The 12,739-nt window shown below is 41.7% G+C and overlaps 1 protein-coding gene across 1 annotated transcript in view; it reads right to left on the minus strand.

Moving 5' to 3' along the window:
• The window catches only part of ST6GALNAC5 (ST6 N-acetylgalactosaminide alpha-2,6-sialyltransferase 5), a 193,194-nt gene that overhangs the window by 86,709 nt on the left and 93,746 nt on the right, over positions 1 to 12,739 (minus strand). The window lies entirely within an intron of this gene.

Below are 12,739 nucleotides of genomic sequence, written 5' to 3' on the forward strand. Positions count from 1 at the left end.
TGGCTGTGGGAAGGAGAGAGAGAGAGAGAGAGAGAGAAAGAGAGAGTGGTGTGGGGTGTGGAATGCAGATAGTCTCTTCTCCTGTGTGCTCTGACTGGGAATCAAACCCTGGACTTCCACATACCAGGCTGATGCTCTACTGCTGAGCCAGGGATTTTTTTTTATTGTGAGTATATTATTTTCACTCAATTAAAAAGGTAACAGTTGAGAAGCTGCTGAAGATCCTAATTTTAATGCAGTATTCCAACCCTTTTTTGTGGTTGGAGGACAGTTTATAGACTTGAGAATGGTGATATATTCTCCAATGTAAAACACTTGGAAGGGAAAATAGTATCATTTAAAAGAGTGTGTATTGGTCAAATAAGTTTGTAAATAGGATGTATATATTTGCTCGCTTATAGTTTGCATTGGTTGTGGGAGAGAGGCTGTAAACTGGCAAAACCCTTATATCCTAAGGCTTAGTTTTAAGACTAAGCCTTTCCCACCCTTTTAATACTAAGATCTTTTCAAAACTAAGCTTTTCCCCACACCCTTGACTGTTGCATGATAGGGGGTGGTGCTTTGTATCAGAGACTTCCTTATTTGTATATTGGCTTAAAGGCTTTAACTTATACACTATAAAGTAAGGCAGATCTGGGGCTCTTGCTCATGGTTCCTGCCATCAGCGTTGCAGAGGAGAGAAGGAGATGAGAACAGAGGTGAATAAAACTGGTGGGGCTTTTGATTTTAGGAATACTCAATGAGTCAGTGGCTTTGGGAGACCTGACTGAAAAGAGAAGTATTTTCCCACTGTGTGTATTTTCTCACTGGCTGGGTGCGAGCTAGAATTAAAGGTAATGGCCTGCCAGTTCTTGACTCCATTGTTTCATTACTGTCTTCGAATCAAATGAGAACCTACATGGGCCAGGTGACTGTGGCTACTGGCTTTACAGTGTGCATCTCAGCTTTTTTTTTTTTTTGAGTAAAAAGATTGATATATGAAGAAGTCAACAACAGTATTAAATACCATTGTGAAAGCAGTTGGAGCAGCAAGCTTGTCCTCAAATCTCAGGTCCTTCCCAGACCAGAAGCAAGTACCCTTGATTAAATCACAGCATACAATCTTTTTTTGGTGTGGGGGAAATGTTTGTGGAGCAATCACCATTGTGTTCTTTGAAGCAGAAACATTATTTCTGCTGTAGCTACTCTTAAGAGGTTCTTGATCTCCACCAAAAGTCAAACTTCCTTCTTTCTGGAGGGCAGGAAGGGAAGGAGGAAGGGAAGGAGGAGGGGGAGGAGGAGGAGGAGGAGGAGGAGGGGCAGGAGGAGGAGACTGGAGGCCTGGCTCTATGGAGACAGCTGCTTTTCAGGCTTATAAGCTTCTCCACGAATAGGAAATAGGCGGAGGAAGCTCTCCAGCCCAACTCGTCCTCCTTCTACCTTGCATCCTAAGCTCCAACCATCTGCCTATAAGTTTTGTCTTGTCTCTGGGGCTTTGTATATGCTATTTCCTCGGCATGGAAAGGCCTTTCAACCTGGCTCACTCCTGCTGGTCCTTGAGGCCTTACACCATTTCCTCAGAAAAGACTTTGCTAGGCCATCCCAAAGATGGAAGTTGGCGTCCCTCCTCCATTTTCCCACAGCACCTACCCTCCAACCACTTCAGTAATCCTTGCATTGCATTATATTTCTCACTTGCCAGTCTGTCTCTCTCCCAAGATTGTGAGCTCCTTGAAGGTACAAATAGTAAGCACATAGCACATAGTGAGTTTTCTTTTTTTTTTCTTTTGTATTTTTCTTAAATTGGAAATGGGGAGGCAATCAGACAGACTCCCGCATGCGTCCGACCGGGATCCACCTGGCATGCCCACCAGGGGGCGATGCTCTGCCCATCTGGGCCGTCACTCTGTTGCAACTAGAGCCATCCTCAGTGCCCGGGCAAACTTTGCTCCAATGGAGCCTCGGCTGCGGGAGGGGAAGAGAGAGACAGAGAAGAAGGAAAGGGGGAGGGGTGGAGAAGCAGATGGGCGCTTCTCCTGTGTGCCCTGGCCGGGAATCGAACCTGGGACTCCCGCACGCCAGGCTGATGCTCTACTACTGAGCCAACCAGCCAGGGCCGTGAGTTTTCAATATATGTCTGTTGAGCGAACAAGAGAATAAAGAATGTGTATATGCATTAAAAAACTGGTAAATTGAAATCTACTGATTAAGGAAATATGGTTTAGGGGAAAAAATATCTTTCACTAAAAAACTGGAATCAAAACCCAGCTTTGTCATTAAGTAGCTACAAGACATTAGGGAGGTCATTCAAATTTCTAAACATGTGTTTCCTATGTTGTAAATAACATTTAAATACTCCATTTTTGTCATTTTCTCACAATTAATTGTGAGAAAAATGTGATTGATTCTTTGCACATGGCCATGTTTCTCAGAAAATTCCATTCTGCTTATTTCCTGGTGGCTGATGTCCAGATCCCAAAGGCCTTCTCTGCCTAAGGGCCCACCAGGTCCCAGGAACAAGGAAGGAGGAGAGTTGGTTTGGGGGCATGGTGGGGGAGAGGACACATTTATATAAATTTGAGTCTGTGGGATTTCTGCTTTCTCCAGGACCCACTGGCCCACCAGTTGGTGGTCTCTATCAACCATGGCCAGCAATGGAGTTTAGAGGCTGCCAATCAACTTATTAAGAACACATTCTATTTTACAACATCTTCTGAGAGGGTAGTGGTTAAAGTTACAAAATTCATCGTTTGGATCTATCCAAGCCTTTTTTTTTTTTTTTTTTTTTTGTGGGTGGAATTATCTGCCTTCCTGTATCCTTTATTCATACCTTCCAGAAAAGCTACACTAAATCTGTCATTGCCTCCTGCTAATTGCCTGTAAATCACCTGTGTGTGAAGTTCCACATGCCTATCCACAGGCATAAAGTTGAAGGGCCCTACACATTCAGAGGCCCTGATGGGGAATCCTGTCATTTGGCTGATGGAATGGTAATAGATGTGGAAATAAGTGATGCATAATGGATCATGGGATTTAAAAACCAGCCTCCATATCCGTGCTGCTTGACAAGGTTAGGGGATTATATGGCTGCAGCTGCATCAATTATGAAATAGAAAATACGCTCGCCTCCCCTGCATCTTAGAAGGTGGTAAACATTTTATACTGATTCCCTCTGTACGGACAAAATACTAGCTTTTTATCGACCAGTCCCGGGTCTAAGCAAGTGGAAGAGATAGGGAAAGCCGGCCGCAAGAATGATGGGCAATGATCCTTTACTTACGACTTTATCCACAATTTGGCTTGACAATTGATGGGAAATGAAGTGTGATCAATTTCAGCCGATGGTACATTTTTTCCTATTGACTGTTCTGCCAAACTGTTGATTGAATAATTAGTTAAAGTTCATTTTGAGCAGCCATTTTGCACAGTCCTCTCCAAGACAAGTTCTAAAGGCATCCCAGAAAGGCCAGCTTGCCTCAATGAGTGGGGACATTAATTGTGTATCCTTTCACTTAATGTGGTGAGCCACACATGGATGTAAATAATTGTAAGAGTCTCTGAAGAAAGAAAGAATGGCAGCTGGGAGTAGGGCTGTGAGGCAAGCCACGTATTGAAATACAATGTAGCAGTAGGATTTAGGGACGGCCTCTCACAGAAGATGTGTCTAAATGCAAATGGAAGCCCAGAAGAAAACAGATCACAACTCATCTCTGGTTAGAAGAGATGCCGCTCAGTGATTGACTAAGGCTAGCAGCTATAGTTGCGGAGCAAGTTGCTGGCAAGCACAATGATACAAAAAACAAATGAAAAACTACCCCACCTGGGAACCAAAAAGCACCTCGGCCTGTGCCCGGAACACAGTGACTGTTCAAAAAAAATATTAGCTCCTTTCCTCCTTGGAAATTCTAATTTCATAAAAAGGGCATCTATTGTCTAGGTGGTATTAATATGAAATTATGTGTAGAATCCCAGAAGAGGCTCTAAAATCAGGGAGTCTGATTTCATAATGAAACCTAGATCCTGGCTTGAGGTTTTTGTGGTTCTAGAACTGGGTTTCCACATTCCTTCAAAGATACAGAGGAGTTAGGTGAGCAGCTAGCTAGTTCTAGTTGTTCACAATGTACTCACTGGATTGTGGGGCTGCTTCACTCTTCCATTCTCCTGTTCACACACTGCTCCCTCTGCCTGGGATGCTCTCCACGTCAGCCCTGACACAGGCAAATCTTCCATGCCACAGTGCAAGGCCTCTTTAAGGGAGCTTTCTTGGACTTGACTTTCTTACCGCTAAGAGGCTTTAAGTGCCCCTGCCTCACTAATAGTATAGTAACTCTCAAATATGTCCATGGGAACACCTCATGAAATTGGTGCTAGTTTTGTTTTGTTTTTTTTTTTACCATTTAACCATTATATTTTGGAGGAAAAGTACAATTTTGTTTATTTCTCTATCCCTTTCCACCATATCCCCTAAAGTACTGCCTGGTTCATCAAAAACACTAAGTGAATAAATGAGTGCTAAGATGTATTAGGAACCTCGTCTAATCTACCCATAACCACCTGGAACTGTAGCTAAAAGCATCTAGGCTGCCTTATTACAAAAGCCCATATACTGACTCCCAATGGCCCCTTCCCAACCCAGAGGACGTCCACTCAGTTCAGTTAGGTCTTGTCCCTCTAGCTTTCCCTCAGCACAGAAGGGTTTTTCCACAAAACATAAAACCTATCAACGCCTTTAATTAGAAATGTAAGCTATTGTATCACTATCTGTACCCCTTCTTCTACTGTACCTAGTTTTAACTGGCATTTGGAAGCAAGATACCCTCCCATTCCCAGGTGGGGTGAAGCCCCGGAGCCGCTCCACATTGATGCTTCTCCTCCCTTGTTTCCAGAGCCAGTGCTGACCCGGATGGAGCTCCTGTGCCTCCCACCCCATCCCGACACCCGGCGGTGAGATTCTGCAGTCTGTATTTCCATAGGTATGTGTACTAACCAGCTAAGTGTGCTCCTGGTCACAAAGAGATAGTCTTGGTTTCTATGAGGCTTGAAAAATTCCTAACCATTACTTCTGCAGAGAAGATATTTTTTTCTATCCCTTCCCACAGACTTTTATGTCTCTCTACTGCCTAGTGATGCACTCTCCCCAGATTTCCAAAAGTTTCTGGCCACTTTGATCAGTGCAGTGTGGTAGGTAAATGTCTCAGGTACTAGTCACCAGGTCTGGGGTAAATTTTGGCTCCACCACTTATCAGGCATGGGATCTTGGGCAAATCACTTAGCTTCTCTCATCTGTAAAATGATGAGAATAATTCCACTTCTTTCAAACAATAAAGATGAGGATTAATGGTGATAAAGGGCATGTTATCATTATCACTATATTACAAAATAAAAATGTAATATAGACAAAGTATGTACAACATAATTACATTGTATACTATATATAAAATATAAAAATAAAATTATTTTATAAACAAAATGAAAATAAAATATTATACATAAAATAAAAATTTAACAAGCTCAGCTAGTCTGGGGTACAACCCCATAAACTATCACTGATAGCACCTTTGCATCCCTCAGTCTCCACTCCTGTTCCCATGTGTGAGTGACATTGTACAGGCCAGAGAAACCAAGTCACGGAGAATAAGAATGCTTCTCCATGTCTTAATTCTGTTTGGGGAGTGCTTCCCATGGTAGAAGTTCTCATTGCTCTAATCACTGCTGACCCACTGAGTGTCACTCATAAGTTACTGAGCCAGTGAGGGCAACCTCGGAACAAAGCTGGAGCTCATTCCCATCGAGGCGCCCCCCACCCCACCCCTGTCTGAAAGTGTTAGGGTGTTAGGATGTCCTGTCCCTTGCTTTCAAGAGGCCAACAGCAGTAGCCTCACACTTCAAGGGAAATGATCAAAGGTCTTTATTTGCACTTAAACATCAGGGGATGAAAAAAAATTCTACCTCTTGAGGGTCCATAGCATCTCAGCAGCATGTAGATTTCTTGGGGAAGGTGAGGGCAGCTCACGTGTCCTCTCAAACATCATTTTCACAGAAACTGGAGAACTGAGTCAGTGTGTCCCCAGGTTGCAGTTGCTTTTAGAAATAATCTGAGACTTCCCATTTCCAAACTAATAAGAGCATGACCTTAGACATATTTAAGGAAAGAGTGGCCAGGTGTTCAGTCTTGAAGCCACAGGTGCAGGCGACAGCACCACTGCTTTCCTAGGGTCGAGTCCACAGGCCACAGGTTGAGACGCATGGTGTCTTGGGCTGGGAGAGTGCTGCACAGGGGGCGGGAACCGCTGCTGGAGCAGGGCGCCAAGGACCACTTGCTGGAGGTGTTAACTCCTATGGTGTCAACTGTTTCTGGCAAGGTTATTATTTTACATTATACATCATCTCTCCAATCAGTGCCGATACATATTTATGGGGCACTGACTGTGCACTGGGCCCCAGGATTGGGCCAGGACAAAACAGAAACAATGGCGTTCCATGTCTACGGGGCTGCCACTCACGATGGTCACTGGTAAAAATGACCAGGGCATGGCTTCAAGGTCTCTTGGAGCAAACATTGTGATGCTGTTGATATGGCTGTCACCCTCAGGCCGACAGCCCCTTCAGTTCAATTTTTCTAGCCTGGTCTATAAATTAGGAAGAACAGCACATGGGAAGAGGTCAAGGTCATTCTCTTAAAAAAAAAAGGTATTTTAGTATTTTCCATAAAAGAGGAAACTGACAATTTGTCTTAAGAAAATATTCTCAGACTAGTAAGAAACTTGAAGACACCTCAATTTCCACCATGATAGAATTATGATTTCTTTAGGGGGAGAAGAGATTACCCAATAACAAGGTAAGGGATGAGAAAAAAAGTGAGGAGAGAAATACAGCCCCAGAGAGAAATACAGCCCCAGAGAGAAATAAATCCAGGCAGGCAGATCAGCTTCCTGTCACATAGATGTGGGTGTGAGACAGTGTTTTCTCACACGGCATTACCGTTAATGTGGCTCATATAACTCAGCTGAAAAGCTTGCCTTTCACCTCCATTCATTTCCTTTCCAGATTCCTCTCCTATCTCTAATTTCTTTATCTCTTTTTCTCCTCAGCACCAAATGCATGCAGTTTCCCTCGCTGTCCAGAGGTAGCCTCTGACCCTGTACTTAGTGTCTCATGTTTGTGGTGAAACTGGATTGTTCCAGAAAATGTGAGTAGCATGGATCCCATACTCAGGATCCAAAATCTCTCCCTCCTTCTCTTACCGCATAAAACGCCTGTGCCCATCCATCAAAGTCAACTCCCAACCAATCTCCCACCGGGTGCAGCTGCTACTTTCAGCTCAGGCTAACCTGGAAAATGCACGATTGAATAAATTCACATTTTAGTGGTGGGCTCTTCTAAAAAAGTCTGATGGAAAACTATTTAGGAGAATATTGGGGGGAAATGGGTTTATGTCTAGCAATCCTAAAGCCATTCCAGGCAAGGTGCTAGTGTTTGAAGTCCCGGGTCTTGTTGTCATTGGGAAAGACTCATTTGCTGTTGTTCCTGTGATAACTCCAAGTCATAGAAAATAGCTCTAACAGTGGGCAAGAGCCCACAGAGTAATGAATCTCTGACTGGCTATGGATAAATAGCAAAATTTAGTTTCATAAATGTCTGTCTGAGTTTGAAATGGTGCTGGGATGGTTCACGGAGTACCGCCCCGTAGGTCTTTGTGGTGATAAAACTGTTGATTATAATAGCATTTCTGAAGATAGCAGCCTTCAGCTAATACTTTATCAAGTGCCTATCACATGTACTGTGCCAAGATTTCTGTGTGCATTCTCTTAGTACTTCCAAATTTTCTAGAGTAGGTAGTATTATTATCCCATTTTAGAGATAAAAAAAAACAAACCGGACTCAGAAAGATTAAGTCATTTGCCCAGGATCACAATACTAATAATTGACACATCTGTCTGACTGAAGTGCATGCTTTGAGTCCTCCCACATGCAATCTTTTACTTCTTGCCCACTGTGATGTTTGGTTACATGGAAACATGGAGCTTGGCTTTTATGCAGAGAAAGCACTTGTTCATGTGTGAGTTTAGTGGACCAGGGCCTGAGTCCTGAGGATCTCCACACCTGCACCGCCGGCTGGGCATGAAACCATCTCTTCTCCAGGTGCTGAGAGGTGGCAAGACACGCTTAGTCTATAAAAGGCAACCTTTCCAACAAAGTAATGCTAGTTTAAAAGTACAGAATTCCATTCTATTCCCACAGGACTAAACACACACAATAATGCTAATAATAATAATAAATAGTAAAGAAATGTCTAAAGAAAATGTGTGCCCTAGACAGCCCTCAGTCTGCAGCCGTATGTGACTCTTCAGTGCCCCTTGAACTTCAGCTTTCATCCCTCAAGCAGCAGTGAAGCCAAAAGTTTTAGCCATGACAACTTGCCGAAAGCATAAAGGAGGTGAGAAGCAAACCTGTCTTGTATAAAGATTACAAGTGGAAAATCAGTTTTCATGTCCATACAGAGCTTTACATCTGCTTTCTGGAATTGAAATATCTGAAACTTTTAATTAAACAAACTATTTTTTTATATTCAAATGCTCATAAAAGCATAAAGGAGTGAAGAATGGGAAATGAATATTCTCCAAGCTAAAAAACAAACAAACAAACAAACAAACAAACACATACCTTCCTGGATATGTGTGGAGATTCAAACACATTTATTCTCACTCACGAAACATTTTTACCTACTGTAGAATGTAATTCCTGAGAGAAGAAGGACCTGGACTATTTTGTTGATGGCTTTGTCCCTAAGGCCTAGAAGAGTTTTAGACACAAGTAGATGCACAATAAGTATTTGTTAAATGAATGAATGAGCACACAAATGGAGAGCATTTTCAAGAAGGTGGGACATACGGTTCCTGAGGCCTGCATGCAACTTCAGAGACTATCGTGTTTCAGGCACTGATTTATGATGGCAGGAGAAAGTTTTCGGATAACTTAGAGTTCATCAGAAAATTGAACTAAGCAGTAAGGCTGTGATGGAGTGATAATAGTAATGGTCCCAGCCCTTTTTCTGCTTCTTGATAGCCACACCCTTTGGAAATGCCCTCTGCATTGACTCTGGGTTTGGCCTGGTGAATTGCTTTGACCAGTAGGACAGGCAAACATAATGCAAGCAAAGGCCTGAAGAGCTCTTGTGCATTGGAGCTTGCTCTCTTGCTATTCTTGGAACCCTGCCACCACAGGAACTGGCCTGGGCGAGACTACTGGACAGTGAGAGATTCTAGGCCCAGTCACATCATTGTCCTAGCCAACAAAACTAAACAATCAACATACATATGCCTGAGGCCATCTGGGACCAGCCAAATGACCATAAAAACACAAGCTAGACCAACAGAGACCAGAGAAGTCCATCACAGTCCAAATGACCCCATAGAATTGTGAGCTGAATAAATAACTACTGTTTTAAGCTATTAATTGTTGAGATGGTTTGTTCTGCAGCAATATATAACTGAAAAATAACTGTTTTCCAAATTACCTGATCAAATGACCTGCAGTGTTGGTTAAAAAGTGTGTATTTCTACATTATTATGGTTTCTCAAAAAATTAAATATAGAATTACCATGTGATCCAGCAATTCCACTTCCAGGAATATATAAATATATAGCCAAAAGAATTGAAAGCAGACACTTGAACAGACATTTGTAGTCTGACGTTCTCAGCATTGTTCCCAATAGCCAAAAGGTGGAAACACCCAATGTCTATGGACAGATGAATAGATAAACAAAGTGTAGTATATACATACAATGGAATATAGTCAGACTTAAAAAGGACTAAAATTCTGATATGCTATAATATGAACGAGCCTTGAAAACATGCTAAGTAAAACAATCCAGATACAAAGGATGAATCTTGTTCGACTGGTGACTTCATTTAGAGGAGGTATCTAGAATAGTCAAATTCCTGGAGAGAGAAAGTAGAATAGTGATTACTGTTTCAGGGAAAGGGAGAATGAGGAGTGACTGTTTAGTGGGTACACCGCTTCAAAAACTTCTGGATATGGACAGCCGTGTTGGCTGCACAACAGTGTAGATGTACATGATGCCATGAACTGCACCCTAAAAAGTGATTAAAATGATAAATTTTGTTATCTAATTTAACCGCAATAAAGCAAAAAATTCCCTACACATTCTATTTTCTTTCTTTTTTTTTTTTAAGTGAGAGGAGAGGAGGCAGAGACAGACTCCCGCATGCATCCTGATCAGGATCCACCCGACAAACCCATTAGGGGGCGATGCTCTGCCCATCTAGGGCCCTTGCTCCATTGCAACCAGAGCAATTTTTTAGTGCCTGAGGCAGAGGCCTTGGAGCCATCCTCAGCGTCTGGGGCCAACTTGCTCTAATTAAGCCATGGCTGCAGGAGGGGAGGAGAAGAGAGAGAGAAAGAGAGAGAGAGAAGTGAGACAGGAAGGGGTGGAGAAACAGATAGGCAAGAAGGGGAGGGGTGGAGAAGCAGATGGGCACTTCCCTGTATGCCTTGACTGGGAATCAAACCTGGGGCATCCACATGCTGGGCCGACGCTCTATCACTGAACCAACTGGCCAAGGTTTCCGGTACACATTCTTGAACCACCCTTCAGACCTACTAAATCACCATCTTTAGGGCAGGAGCAGGTTTGTACTATACAATCCCATCTCCCAAACTGTTTTAGCGTATAATTCAAAAGAATATAATACTAGGTCAGAAATAAAGAAAGCCTCCTCCTTTTTATGAACCAGGACAATCTCTGGAAAATCCACAAGGCATTGACTTTGTTTGAAGGATTAAGTTCAATATCTAAATCTCTCATTATTTACAGAAAAGCATCAGATTTCAGATAAAACACAAGAGAAATCCCTTCCTATCTTAGAGTCCAAAGCTGGCAAAGCCACCTGTCTTCCATTTGTTTAGGCATCAAGGGGAAATACCACACTGAATCCAAAAGGTAATTCTAACCTTTTTTTATTTCCCTACAATATTGGAACAAGAATAAATTGAATCACTGTCTGAAAAGAACCGGCTGTGTGAGTTTACTTCCCTTTCATAGTCTCTAGTTCTAAGTAATAATGTAAAAATGTTGCATGAGAATGACTCTGAAATAATTTTCATTCCAGGTATGAAAACACTGCTACTCTTTTATAAGACACTGACTGTTATTTATGCGAGACAGAACTTTCAAATAGTATCCTCAGGTAGGTAATTCACACAGCAGAAACTATTCCATATTCTGCAGTGTATAATTACAGAAGAGAGTTTCATCTTCAAACATTTCACACATGTTAGTCACAGAACTTTAAAGCTTCTGGATTTTTTTGATGGATTACTCAATGATGGTTTAAAGTCCCTGAAGAATTTTTAAAACTCTAAACTTTAAGAATTTAAGTTCTAATAGTGAAGAAAAAATCCCAATATGCAAGTGGTATGTAAAAGAAACTAGATTTTCTTTTCCTGTGAGTTATGCCATTCATTCTGCTCAACACAGAACATAACTCATCTCCTTGTTCGGAGTCCTCGCAGATCACTGTTGGATCTAAAATAAGAATACACTTTGTTCAACTATACACTGCAAATGTCCTAAACATATTTTCATTTAAAATGTCATTTATAGTGTTTCAGATAAAACACAAAGGAGATCCCTTACTGAACCTATGATAGGTACAACCCAAAATTGTTAGTTTCAAATGTAACATTCATTATAGGCATCTAATTTAGTACAGTATGGAAGAAAAGATTGAATCTTTTTGTGTCCATAATCTTTTTCTTTGCTTAATCCCTTCACCTTTTTCACTCAGTCGCCAACCTCCTTCCCCTCTGACAGCCGTCAGTCTGTTCTCTGTATCTATGAATCTGTTTCTACTTTGTTAGTGTATTTTGTGCATTAGATTCCACACATAAATGAAGTCATATGGTCCTTGTCTTTCTCTGACTGGCTTATTCACTAAGCATATGAATTTCTAGGTCCATCCATGAGAAAAGACTGAATGCTGACATGATACTCACCATTGTATTCAATGAGTGTCTGCATCCTGTTTGAGGGATCAACTAATACAAGTCCTAGAAAAGCTTCAATCCATATGGCAGCGTCTTCTATATTAACGCACTAATTTAATGGAAACTTTCAAGAGTTTTGGGTCATCTTGAGCCAAAGCTCTAGTGTAATTTGTTGCTGCCATGCTTCATGTGAAACTATTTCCTCAGATCCATTGCCACCTTGTCACATTCCTTTGTGCCCCGAACCACAGTTCATAGCTGTCTCCTCTTGAATATAAAATAATTTTCATTCTTGGAACTATCTTTTCTTGAAACTAGGAATAATTGCCTCCACAAAACCATGCACACTCTGGGTATCTCCTACATGTGAGAACTAATCCTTTATCATTTAATTTACTTCTCCAGTTTCTACTTATTTACAGGGTAGTTTTTTGTTTTGTTTCAAATTCATCTATTATAAAACAAACAAAACATAGATTTGTTTTGTAATTTTCACTTTCTCGAAGGACCTCACCTCTTCTCGCTTTGCTTTACCTGTGAATGTTACAGCCCATCAACCACCTAGTCTTATCTAGGGCTCATGTGATATTTCTGAAAGTGACCTTTCTGGGAACACTTCTTGTTAAAATATAACACATTCTGTACAAATCCTGGAAGACTACTCTCATGCATTAAAGTGCCATTTTCTTGCCCATCATCTCTGACGATCTCACCTGCGTGAATGTGGTAATATGATTTCCACCTCACACC

The sequence above is a fragment of the Saccopteryx bilineata genome, chromosome 3 (genome assembly GCF_036850765.1).
Source record: "Saccopteryx bilineata isolate mSacBil1 chromosome 3, mSacBil1_pri_phased_curated, whole genome shotgun sequence".
NCBI lineage: Eukaryota > Metazoa > Chordata > Mammalia > Chiroptera > Emballonuridae > Saccopteryx > Saccopteryx bilineata.